Genomic DNA, 13,999 nt, shown 5'->3' on the forward strand with positions numbered 1-13,999 from the left:
CCAGTGACTCCAGTCTAGACTCAGATTGCAAGATACAAACGGCACCAAAATTGAATTTGGAACAAGAATTTGATTTTTTAGTCGAAGAAAGACTGCAAACATTGAGACCGAGGCAAAAGAATGTAACAAGAAACGGAGGAACAAAAGAAGACGAGAAAGAAGAAGAAAACATAAACAAATAACAACAAAAAAAGAAGAAGAAATCAACCGGGCAAAGGAAACAATAATAGATGACAAATCTATCATCAATTTGTCAGATATTACACTGACTAAAGCGGAGGAGCAATTATTAGCTCTTGGACTAAACTTTTGCCCCAAACAATCTTTTAACTATGCGTCAACACACATCGATGTTTTCTGCTTCATTAGAAAATTAAAATGTAAAAAATTATTTGCATTGCAAAGCATCGAAAAATCTTCTGAGGCTGACTCTCGTCCGTCTGAATCCTTAACGGAAAGATTGGATTTAACATCTTCAGACATATCTACCCTCTTGACTATGCATGACCTCAAGGATGCTACCGACGCACAGCCAATGGGGCCGGATATTGATTCAAACACTCAGTCAAGACTCAATAAAATCAATATGTCACAAAAAGATGCTGGAATGACTCCATTTAAATCTAAATCCAGCTTCATTACCCTTATGACTAAGGATGCTGTTGACACTTTTCACGACTGTGTAACTAATGACATCAAACAACTTTATAGAACTGCTAAAAACAAAAAGAAACACAATCGCAAGCAAATAGAGTACAACAATCTGATAAAGAAACTGAATGAGAATACAAATATCGTGATAAAGAACTCAGATAAAGGTGGCAATTTGGTCATCTGGCCCAAGAAAGATTACATTATTGATGCCAACAGACAATTGGCAGACACCAATTGCTATGAAAAGACTACAGACAAAGATTAAATAAAGGCGAAAGAGACTCTACTGAAATTGTTATCGAAATGGCGCAGAGAAGGCTTAATTTCAATGGAGGAATTTAAATTTATGAACAATGAATTCCCTGTCCTTCCGGTGCTATATTTGATCCCGAAGGTTCACAAAGGTATAGTTCCTACACCAGGAAGACCGATCATTTCAGCTATTAAGAGCACTAGTGAACAGATCGGCCAATACATAGATTTTTTCCTGCAAGACATGGTAAAAAGTTTAAATAGTTATGTTAGGGACACCAGTGGCTTTTTACAGAAAAGAAATGATCAAGAATGGAATGATGACATGCTGCTAATAACGCTCGATGTAGAGTCTCTTTATACGAGTATAGATCATATCAATGGGATAAAAGCTGTTGAACACTTTTTGGGCAGAAGATTGTATGAATACTATGAGCATAATAAGGTAATTATCAGTCTTATAGAATGGTGTCTTTACAATAATTTCTTCCTTTTTGGAAAGGATTTGTTTAAACGACTTAGAGGTGTGGCGATGGGATCCTGTTTTTCCCCCAGCTATGCGTGTTTACACATTGGCTGGTGGGAGGAACAGGTCCTAAACAAGAAACATCAGGTTTGGGTCAATGAAAAAATTGTAAAATATCTTCGTTATATCGACAATATTTTTATTTTATGGCAGGGAGATGAGGAGGAGGCTTCACTCTTTGTGGAAGAGATTAATGACAATTCCCTCAATCTGAATTTCACGTCCCACATGTGTAAAAAATAAATTGAATTTCCAGACGTGAAAGTCTATATCAAAAATGCCAGATTAGAGACTACTCTTTTCAGAAAACCCACTGCGGGGAATACGACTTTACACGCTACCAGTCTGCACCCCAAACACATCATCAACAGCATTCCTTACGGAGAAATCCGAAGACTTAAGAGAATATATGGTGCCACTAGTGATTTTGAATCTTGCTTAAAAGACATAACTAGACTAAAATTGCGTGGATATTCTGATGTCATTTTAAATCAGGCTATAGCTAAAGCCAACTTGCGACCCAGATCAAGTCTGTTTCTTTCAAAATCTAATGATACGGAGAATTTTGAAATGAGTTCTGGTGCGAAGCACAATAATGAAAACAATGAATGTCCTAGATTTATTACTACATATAGTAATGAAGAGAGCAAAATCAGGACTATCATAAAGAAAAACTGGCCCATAGTTTTAACTGATTTGATACTCGGCTCGAAATTACCAAACACCCCCTCAGTCACTTTCAGGAGAGCTAGAAGTATGGGGTCTGTCTTGGATAAAAGTAGCCCAGAAGTCAAACGGAGTACTATGTGGCTGCAACCAGCACAGGGGTTCCGGAAATGCACTACGTGTAGAGCATGTACATTTGGAACAAATAGAACTCATTACCAGACACCTTTCAGTTCTCAATACATAGCAATCTCTGGTAGTTTTAATTGCAAGACGGATTTCGCTGTTTATGTCTTGACGTGCACCTGTGGCTTGAACTACATCGGTAGTACAACCCTACAGGTGCATGTTAGGGTTTTACAGCATTTCAGAGCCATCCTACATAATGACCCAGCCTACCCGGTAGTGCGTCATTTTAAAAGGTTTCACAATAATGATTTGGCGTGCCTGAAATATTATGTGGTAGGGGCTATTCCAAAATCACGCAGAGGTGGTAATAGAGAACACAGTTTAAGGCAACTGGAAACCACCATGATTTTGGAATTTGATAGTAAATGGCCCAACGGGTTGAACAATACAGAATATATGTATAATTTCTTATGAGAATAATGTTCCCCGTGCTGTTTTAGTCCTAACATCAGTATTGTTGATATCTGTCTCCACCAGTTGATACTAGTACTGTTGGTTTTAGACATTGAAGTAGGAATAATTATATTTGTTGTTTTTACATATATTTATCATGCCAGCAAGAGAGAAAGATATATATAAAATGTAGATGTTATTTGATATTATCTCTTACTTCAAATGCATATGTTTTCATATGTTATGTAAATATTATGAATTACTCCTTCAATCGCTAACATAGATGAAAAATACTAAAAAGATTTTAATAATGATTTTTTTCTTTTCATCTATTTCTCTCCACCTTTTAACACATTTTAGCACTTTTTACTGTGATGATAGAAGATTGTTATTTATGATGATTTTTAATAATGAAATTCGACGTTGGTCAATTTTATTATTAATGATATTTATATACCAAATATTTATCATACGGTTTGCACAATATTTTCACTCGTTTTTTGCACAGTTTGCACATCAACCATAAAACGTTGTTAGGATACTAATAGGATTTTGCACTTTTAACATCTACTATTTTGTACTGTCTGAAGAGTGAACTATTGATGAATTTTGATGAATTAGTTTACTGCCTGTTTATTGGGCTTGGGGATTTATCCCTCTTATTTTTTCATAGCGCAAAGCCTGTATTTATACAGTGATTCATACAAATGACATTGATATGTCTTCCATTTATGCGAAAAAAACAACTTCCCACTTTTTTATACTCTTTCGTAAATAGTCTTCCATGATGTGTGTTATTAATTTAATTAGTTTATACTTTGTATAGACATGCAATATTTATAACATTTGGAAGTCAAAAAGAGGATTTGAGACAGTATTTCTTCAGTGGTTTTTGTTGTCACATGATGAATGATGCAATAGATTGTGGGTGTGCATTATTAAGCATATAAAAAAACAACATGGTTGAAGCGATCCGCATGTGAACAAGGGCTCTTGAGCCCGAAACGCGCTGTTGCTGTTTTTACCTGAGAACAAGAAATAAAACATATTTACCTGATCCTGTTGTCCGTCTCCTGCTTCGCCGGTCCGTGTGATTGGAAGTGGCTGTGGAGTTTTTATATGTATATATATATATATTTCTACCAAAAAGTTGCCTTGCAATGAGTCGCCAACACAGGTGGAAATGTAACCTTCTTTAATGCAGGTAGCAAGCATAGTGCATCCGATCCCCATCAGCTAAACGCCAAACATGTTTCGGGCTCCATAGCCCTTGTTCACTGGCTGTACGAACAAATTTAAAGCAGCTGCGTGGATTATAGCACACTAACCCCGCCCCAATGGGTCTTCACAGGCAGAATTGCATTCTGGGTTGTGTGGTCCATATCTGTGCCAAGGTGGTTGCTGACTGAGACAGTGTGCACAAAAAGATAATTCCCAAGTGGGGGCTGTGGGGAAAGCTGCCACGATGCTTGTAAATATCAATCCTGGCAAAATTTGGCATTTCCAACTCCACGTGGTGCTCTTTGTGACGAGCACCGTAGGGCCGCAGGATCCGCAGCGGGGCGTCTCAGCGGCGAGGCGCGCCACGATTCATATTTCTACCAAAAAGTTGCCTTGCAATGAGTCGCCAACACAGGTGGAAATGTAACCTTCTTTAATGCAGGTAGCAAGCATAGCGCATCCGATCCCCATCAGCTAAACGGGAAACATGTTTCGGGCTCCATAGCCCTTGTTCACTGGCTGTACGAACAAAGTCAAAGCAGCTGCGTGGATTATAGCACACTAACCCCGCCCCAATGGGTCTTCACAGGCAGAATTGCATTCTGGGTTGTGTGGTCCATATCTGTACCAAGGTGGTTGCTGACTGAGACAGTGTGCACAAAAAGATAATTCCCAAGTGGGGGCTGTGGGGAAAGTTGCCACGATGCTTGTATATAAATATATATCCTCGAACTCCGTGAAGTCGCTGCAGCAGCTTGATCTAATCGCCAGCTCCAACCAACACAGACACGGACCACTTCTTCGGTGCAGATTTACATATTTAACCGTGCTGTCTATATATAACTACGTACTGGCTGTTGCCAGTCGGTAGTTATAGTTAGGGCCTAGTTTCCATATGATAAGCTTTTTTTGACTTGCCAATATCTTTGGCACTGTTTGACAAATCTTAACGAAATTGTTCCCAAAATGTGTAGGTGATTCTAGTTGTGCATGGAGTGATACGTCAAGCGGGCCGAAGAAAAAGGGGGGGTCAAAAAAAGTGTGTTTTTCATGGTAATTAATTCCCACAGGAGTCTTGAACACGACTACAGCCCAAACTGCTGGACGGATAAACACAAAATTTAGAAGAAAGCTATTTTGTATTCCGCAGATCATGCTTTTTTTATTTAGTGGAAATCCATTTAGTAATTTTACAGTTATTAAAAGAAATCCAAATTTGTATATATAGGCATGCAAAGTCTCTGCGAGCACTCGTGCAGAGATCTGATTGGATGCCAACACTTGAACCAGGAAGTGTTGGCAGCCATTTTGGGACTCAGCTTCAGCTTCAACCAAGTCCTAGAAAAAATGTTTAAAAAAAGAAAAGGGGGCAGGGTAGGACTACTTCGACCCCCTAGACCACGCCCTGGGGTAACAGAGGGACCCCTCCAGGATAAAAAAATCACATTTAAGAAAAAGGTTTGATGCAAAATCACGACAAAGCCTTAAATCCGTGGCAATTGTTTAAAAAAAAAAACAAGCATGGTCTCTTGCGCTTGTGTACATTATAGCCCCCTGCTGGATAAGGTCCTAGGAGATGCGGGCATTTAAACATAAAAAGAGGGGGAGCACGGGGCCCCTCTCCTTGGCCTGTTTTTTGCCCCAGGGACCACCACTTCCCCGGGGCTTTTTTACTAACAATGGAGGGAGGGCAACTTGGCTTCCCATGTGGGGCTTGGATATGCCCCGGGGACAGCCACCTCCTTGGGCAACATTTGAAAATATGCTCAGGGCACGCAGACCTCCCATGCCCCAGGGACAGCCACCTTCCCAGGGCAAAACAAAAAATGTAAACTTGGACAGGGGCCATGCAGCCCCCCTCCTGGGCCATATACAGACCAGGGGACCACCACTTCCCCGGGGTCAGACTGTGCACAACACAGGAGGAGGGCTGCGTGGGAGGTGGTCCCCATCCTGGAGCCAAATATGCCCCTAGGGACCCTCAACCCCCAGGGTCACATCCCTATGTCCCAGAGTGCCCACTCCAGGACATAACAATGTTCTTTGACTTGGTAGGAGCTTTGACAGCTCCTGTCATGTATATATATATATATATATATTCACAGAAAAAACCATAGGTTATAGACCATATATAGTTAGGAATTAGCATTTACAAAACCTTGAAAATTCACTGAAAAAACCATAGGTTATAGACCATATATAGTTAGGAAATAGCATTTAGAAAACCTTATTTTACTCACACAAAACCATTGAAATTCCATATATAGTTAGTTGCACTAACTATATATCGCGCACCTGCAATCCACTGCTGATGATGTCACATATTACATCATTCATGACATGGTCAGTGACATCACTGATGACATCACTGATGACATCTCAAATGACATCACTGATGACATCACTGATGACATCTCATTTGACATTACTGATCACATCACTGATGACATCATTCATGTGATGATACAATGAACCTCTTCAGACTCTAATATAACCTTAGATACACTCAGTGTAAACAGACACTCACAGACTGTCACTCATCCATGGAGTTACTCACACACCTAGTCAGTCTTGCAAAGAATCAATCACACCTCGATTTCCTCAACTATATAGTTATACACACCTTACTTATTGGAACATATAATAACACATATTTACTCTGTTATACAATCCCTGATACAAGTTCACAATAATCCATACAGCCACTCACACATTCACTGGCTCTTATGCACAGTTATTTATATATGTCAACTATCACATGTACTGTGTTTTACATATGTACTTACTTTGACATGTAGCACTGAGATATCCATTCACTCACCAATACACTCATGCACACAGTCAACCGCCCATACAGATGTTTCCACATGCACTTTTGAACCCATACATCTAGTGAATCAACTGCTCACACATCTATGCACAGAGTCATACACCTCCCAGACACCCACACACACACTCAGTCTCCCATACAAATACTTGGGCAACTAATCAATAACCCATATAGTTAGTCATATAGCTAATGATCAACACATGCATCAGATTACAAAACAACAGACACAATGATGCACAATTTAAAACAGTTTAGTCACTAACCCATGCACTCAGTGAGACACATTTAATCACTCACTTATACAGTCAGTCATGCACCTACTAAATCCTTCATCCAGACACTTATACATCCACTCATTCTTCAATATGTAAGACATATTTTAACTTTACAGAAGCATACAGTCACTGGATGTTGTCATCAGTGATGTCATCAGTGATGTCATTTGAGATGTCATCAGTGATGTCATCAGTGATGTCACTGACCATGTCATGAATGATGTAATATGTGACATCATCAGCAGTGGATTGCAGGTGCGCGATATATAGTTAGTGCAACTAACTATATATGGAATTTCAATGGTTTTGTGTGAGTAAAATAAGGTTTTCTAAATGCTATTTCCTAACTATATATGGTCTATAACCTATGGTTTTTTCAGTGAATTTTCAAGGTTTTGTAAATGCTAATTCCTAACTATATATGGTCTATAACCTATGGTTTTTTCTGTGAATTTCATTGGTTTTTTAACAGCTAATATCTGTAGCTGTAAAATGTATTCTTCTTTAAATCCAAAAATATATTTTATATGTTTATGAATAATTTTTTTTTTAAATATTTTTTTTTCTTCGTTCCCGCTTCGCGAATCGGGAAGCTTCCCGTTAGCTGACCTTGATGCCGCGAAATAGACCGCGAGCCGGTAAACGTTTCTTTACCGCAAGTGCCGCGTTAGAAAACAACATCGTGACGCCTCCCGTCCGCATGACGTTCCACGTTGTCGCTTGATACGTCATATGACGTGCTACGTTAGCAAACTGGTACGCGAAGCGAGTGCCAAAGCGCAGGTTTCTGGAAGCAAACCGGGAGGCCCTGCAAAGCGCTTAACGTAAACACAGCAAGTCATGTGACTTGGTAATAACACTTTTCATTGGTTCATTTCACTTTTGGTTTCCTAATGATGTAAGACTAGGTCATATAATCTAAAATGAACACTTTTGATTGGTTGAGAACTCTTGTTTTTCCCAAATGATGAAAATCCCTCCTTCTTTCCTCACTCTGACTTTCATCATTGTGAGAGAAAGACCCTTTGTGATCACTGAGCAATGGCTTCTTTAGTAGCTTCAGCTGGTGCTTCCCCACCACCTCCACCACATCCAAGGAAGAGTGGACCACCTGCTCAAGTTGTAATTCAACAAGAAGAAGAAGAAGAGGAACAGGAGGACGAGCACGAAGAGAGGCAGTTTTTGCCTGAGCAGCCCAAGACGTCTCACCGGAAAGAAAACTTCATTTGGCAATTTTTTAAAATTCCCAAAGGTCAGAAAAAAGTAAATGCAAGATACGTAACTTGCCTTATATGTCAAGATAGACTGTCCAGAGGGACCGACAAAAAATACAGTTTCGGAAACTACACAATGCATCGCCATATGACTAGGTGGCATCCTAACAACTACAGTGCTGCACAGTTTCGGAACGACCTAGATAATCTCCCTATTATGGCCAGAAGATCTGTTGTACCGGAAGTAACGGGACCAGAGGGCAGGGAGATGGTGCCAAATATACAAATGAGATTTGGTGAAGTAAAACACACCTGCGTATTTTGCGATGGATTCATTTCCTACGGAGAAAGAAGCATCACTCTGATCAACAGAGCTATTGACTATCATATGCAAGTTTGTCCGAAACGCCCAAAATAATAAATACTTCTTTTTTTTGTTTTGTTGCTCCTGTTGAGCCCTTTACAATGAATCGTTTTCATTGCCCCCTCCAAGAAAAACCCAAAAAAATATAAAACTGTTCCGAAAAATTCAAAAACAGTAAAAAAATGTTCAGAAAAATAAAAAAAAAAGTTCTTTTCAGAACTACCTCCCCGTTATTAAAAAATTGGTACAATATTTGGAACTGTGCCAACCTCTATTTCTCTTAGTTCGCTTCCTAGTTCGCTCGCTGGTACGCGAACTGGAAGCGAACCAAAAACAGTAAGTATAAGGGAAGGAAACACACACTTATGTTAAAAGAAAGACAGCTATAGGGGAGTAAACTAGAGATACTATTACCCATAATCCACTACTGATGATGTCACATATTACATCATTCATGACATGCTCAGTGACATCATCAGCAGAGGATTGCGGGTTTTTTGGCAACATGCCTTATCCACGGTTTAATAACGCTGCCTTTTGCTTTATATAAGTTTTCAAATTGTATGAAATATATACCAATAGGTCTTTATGAACCTTTAGGTAGTGCTTTTGATCATGAGGTCTGGTCGCTTCCATACACATACAGATGTTTCAAAGATGATCAAGAAGTTTATCTGAATGGAGAGGAATGCACTGAGACGCCAGATCATTCACTAATGTGTAGGCACATACAGTTACACGATTCATGCAACAAACACCGACCAAATATGGCTTGCGTGTTGCAAGGCACGCCAGTTCCTGCTATCATCCCCACGTTCAAGTTGTTGGAAAATGGTAGTTATTTGATGCTCAATAATGAAGATTGTTCTGAGTTAATTAAAAAGTATTCCTTTTATCGTAACAGTAAGTGAACGGGTTATTTGCTGCAGAAATGTTCTATTTCCTCCCACACATGAACATAGGGAGTTTTCAATCTGGCCACAAATACCAACCTTGGGACACGTTTCAACGGCATGACAAGAATAAGAGCTCTTTTGTCTCAGAGAGAGGTGGCCTTGAGTTCGGCCCGTGAAACTTTCGTACTTCACATAGCGAACACCCGTACACAGGTTTGCCTTTCAATTTCAGCAACATGTTTCCGACTATCTTTAACGCATCCTCCACAAAATCCCTGGCACACTTTTTTAAAGTTGTTACCAGTGGTCTCGTGACTTCATTTGAGAAAATCTTTGGAGTCATCCCTGCTCCCTTTCATTCCATTTTCTCCACTCTGGTTCGTGGATTGCATTTTTACTTGCATTACCAGCGGACGCTCTTGTGCTTTTTTACATTTTTAAATATGGATGTCCCTCCTATGCAACCTCCGACCCTGCAGCTGCTGACACTGTTCCGCAATCGCATGCTAGAATATTATGGCACAATGCCGTTGGCGATATTAAGCACGGCATATGGATTATCTTTTCGGTTCTCCTACTTCACCTGTGTCCAGCCTGTATTTCACTGCCTGACCTGTGATTTCGATTGGGCCATTGATTTGTGTCTCTGCGGACCGGTTTCTCCTGACGTCGACTTTAATCAGCTGATGACTCCTATCATTACTCACGAGTTGATTTGTCCTGGCGAAAGGATTATGGCTGTGGCATTGATGCATGGACTACTTGGTCCCTGGAATTTACTGGCGGCAGCACAGTCTTTCTTGGAACACAGCTTTCTTGAAAACCCACCGAGCTGTCCTCTGATGGTGATAGAGGATCCGGTGCTGGGAGAGCACGTATGTTCTTTTCCGCTTTTAAATTGGATGGCTGAACTGTTTTCGGATGAAGACGGTGACTTCCTATTGGAGGCTGTTGCAGCTTATTTTGCATACACAGTTATGTCATAGACCTTTTTCATGTTTGATATGCTGAGTACTAGCATTTCATTGACAATTCATTGACTTATTTGTCAAGTTTTTATTATTTACCTTGCCTATTGGCTTAAGACTCGATAAAGTACTTGGCTGTTTTATTTTTCTTTAGCATTGAATTTTCCTAGTTTTTAATGCTTTACCTTGCGGACCGTCCACATATAAACTTGCAATCTGCTCTCATGAGATGGCACTTCTATTATCTTATTCAGTTCGTTTCCGGATCATGAGGAGGTGTCATCTAGGTCCTGGATATCTTTACACCGTGTTAAGTTAGCATGGGCTCATTACCGGTTTAAACGCCATTTTTCCTTTTTTGCAACTTCTGCACACGACACTTAGTTATTGCTTTAGCTTTCCACCTAGTAGTTCATCGTGGTTTACATGAGAATAATATGTTATTGGTCTACTATCTGCTTTACTTGTTAAACTATATCTGTACAGCGAGTGCTAAAGTTTCAAGAACAACACGATACAGAATTGTTATGAGGTCTGATCTCCACGACTTCATACTCATAACATAAGTGCAACTTCTGCCAATTCTGGGCATGAGGCGGGTTTTATATTGCTTTGCCGAACACACATACACAACAGTTGATGCGGTTCACATGAAGAGAGAGCTGGTGTATGCTGATGTGATTCCTTCAAATCTAAGACACTAAAGTATGGACACGCCCTAAACCAACACAAAGAGACCTTCTTAGCAAATAATATAATATGTGTATTAGGGAGGGTGAGATATAAGCAGCCGCGGGCCGTGGAGGGAGTTACGATGGGGCAGGGAGGCGGGGAGGGGGAGAAGCAGGGTGGAGCCCTCTCTACCTTGCCCCTCCCCCTCCCCGCCTCCCTGCCCCACCGTAACTCCCTCCACGGCCCGCGGCTGCTTATAAGTGTTGCTAACTCTTATTCATTTACAGCATGTTAACATACTGTCACCATTCGCTTTTTATGTACTAGTAACTATGCTGGTAATTTTGCTACTGATAATATGTGTACTTGTATTCTCCACCCTGCTTCTCCCCCTCCCCGCCTCCCTGCCTCACCGTAACTCCCTCCACGGCCCGCGGCTGCTTATAAGTGTTGCTAACTCTTATTCATTTACAGCATGTTAACATACTATCACCATTCACTTTTTATGTACTAGTAACTATGCTGGTAATTTTGCTACTGATAATATGTGTACTTTTATTATCTAAGGTACTACGCCTGAGAAGACGGCATTAGTAAATAAACATTTCAAATACACATGTGTTCTTCTTAACTCCATGTTCTGGTTTCTAAGAAATATATAACGACCGACTGTTCATGAGTTCCACGTATCCTGAGGTACTATAAGTTCATATTCTGGATTGTCTAAACATTGAGAGTTTGTTATATCCAATGTGACACTGTACCTAGCTTGCTAAATAGTTTTTGATTACTAACGTGAGTTTTGGGACACCCTAATTCGCCGAGGTTCCAATCCTCTGTCCACAGTTCTGTGTGAGAACAGAAACCCTGCGACAGGGGCACCCCCGACCCTTGCTGGAGCTTCATCACACTTGCGATACAACTCCAGCAATGCGCCACCTTTACGGCACAGATACATCACGCATCTGTGCTGTTTTTGCCCCATGATGCGCCGCATTGTAAATGCAGCACACCATAGGTGACGGAACAGCGGCACAGAATGACTAACACATCCCTGGTGATGCGCCAGTCATCATAAATCTATCCCTATGCTTCTTATCTTGTTAGAGATGAACCGCCATATGTATCATAAAAGTTATTTGCATTTCCTAAATAGCGAACTTTAAGGAATAAATAGCGATTCTTTACCATTCCTAGTTTGCGATGAGCTATTTGCTAATTAGCCGAATGTAGCCCAATGAAGCCCAATGTAGCCCAATGTAGCCCAAAGATGGCCGCCAGACACACAAAAAAACAAATGTAGCCCAAATATCAGCCAGATGTAGCCCAACTATAGCCCAGTGACAGAATGACCAATCAGCTTCGCAAACCTCCGTTACGCGAAGCGGAGCGCTGTTACAGATATATATCTTTTTTTGAACGTTAATTTCTCAAAATCCACTGGAGCACATATATTGAGACCTAGCAAAGGCACATCGGGCTACCAGTCCCTAATATTTTGCCAAGTTTCGTGCAAATCCATTCAGCCGTTCAATTATTATTTTTATTATTTTTTTTTGCCCCGCGGGGCCCTTTTAAAACCTCCACATCAAACCTAGGGGGTCAGCGAGGATCTACTATGCCCCCTTATAGTTATTTCCCCCTTTGTTTTGACCTCCTCTTGTCTCTCGATCCTACCGAGAGACAAGATGGCGGCCGCTACGGACTGTTTGGAATGTTGACAGACGCCGGAGAACCAATCAGCTTCGCTTCACAAAGCTCCGTTGCGCGAAAAGTCCGCGAACCAGAGCGCTAACCGGTCCGCTGTTACAGATATATATCTTTTTTTAAACGTTAATTTCTCAAAATCCACTGGAGCACATATATTGAGACCTACAAAAGGCACATCGGGCTACCAGTCCCTACAATTTTGCCAAGTTTCGTGCAAATCCATTCAGCCGTTCGGGCTAAAAGTGAGGCCAACCGCCCTATGGAAAACTCAATGTTAAAAACACGTTTTGGGACCCCCCTTTTTTCTCGGCCCCCACTGGACGAACCCCCCCCCAAATTTTCAAGGGCTGCTCAGAAACAAAATGTGCCATTTTCCTGAAAATTTCAGCCGATTCCGTCCACAAACGCCAAAGTTATTAGACATAGAATTTTCAAAAAACCCATAGAGAAAAAATCCTAACTATATATACCTACTGGCGACCGCCAGTAGGTAATATATATATATATATATATATATATATTAACCGCTATTGAAAAACTTGTTCAATTAACTAAATTTATACATTTTAATGAATGTTGTACCATCTGATATTATACGCTTTTGTGTTTAAATATCTCTCAGTCCACAACCTTGCCGAGTAACTGGTGAGCCTCTGGAACTACATGAATCAGTGATGTCATTTGAGATGTCATCAGTGATGTCATCAGTGATGTCACTGACCATGTCATGAATGATGTAATATGTGACATGATCAGCAGTGGATTGCGGGTGCGCGATATATAGTTAGTACAACTAACTATATATGGAATTTCAATGGTTTTGTGTGAGTAAAATAAGGTTTTTTAAATGCTAATTCCTAACTATATATGGTGTATAACCTATGGTTTTTTCAGTGAATTTTCAAGGTTTTGTAAATGCTAATTCCTAACTATATATGGTCTATAACCTATGTTTTTTTCAGTGAATTTCATTGGTTTTTTAAAAGCTAATATCTATAGCTGTAAAATGTATTCTTCTTTAAATCCAAAAATATATTTTATATGTTTATTAATAATTTTTTTTTAAATATTTTTTTTGTTTCGCTCCCGGTCCGCGAACCGGAAAGCTTTCCGTTAGCTCAAATTGATGCCGCGACCCGGTCCGCGAACCGGTAAGAAATCAACATCGT

Source organism: Lissotriton helveticus, chromosome 4_1 (assembly GCF_964261635.1).
Source record: "Lissotriton helveticus chromosome 4_1, aLisHel1.1, whole genome shotgun sequence".
Lineage (NCBI taxonomy): Eukaryota > Metazoa > Chordata > Amphibia > Caudata > Salamandridae > Lissotriton > Lissotriton helveticus.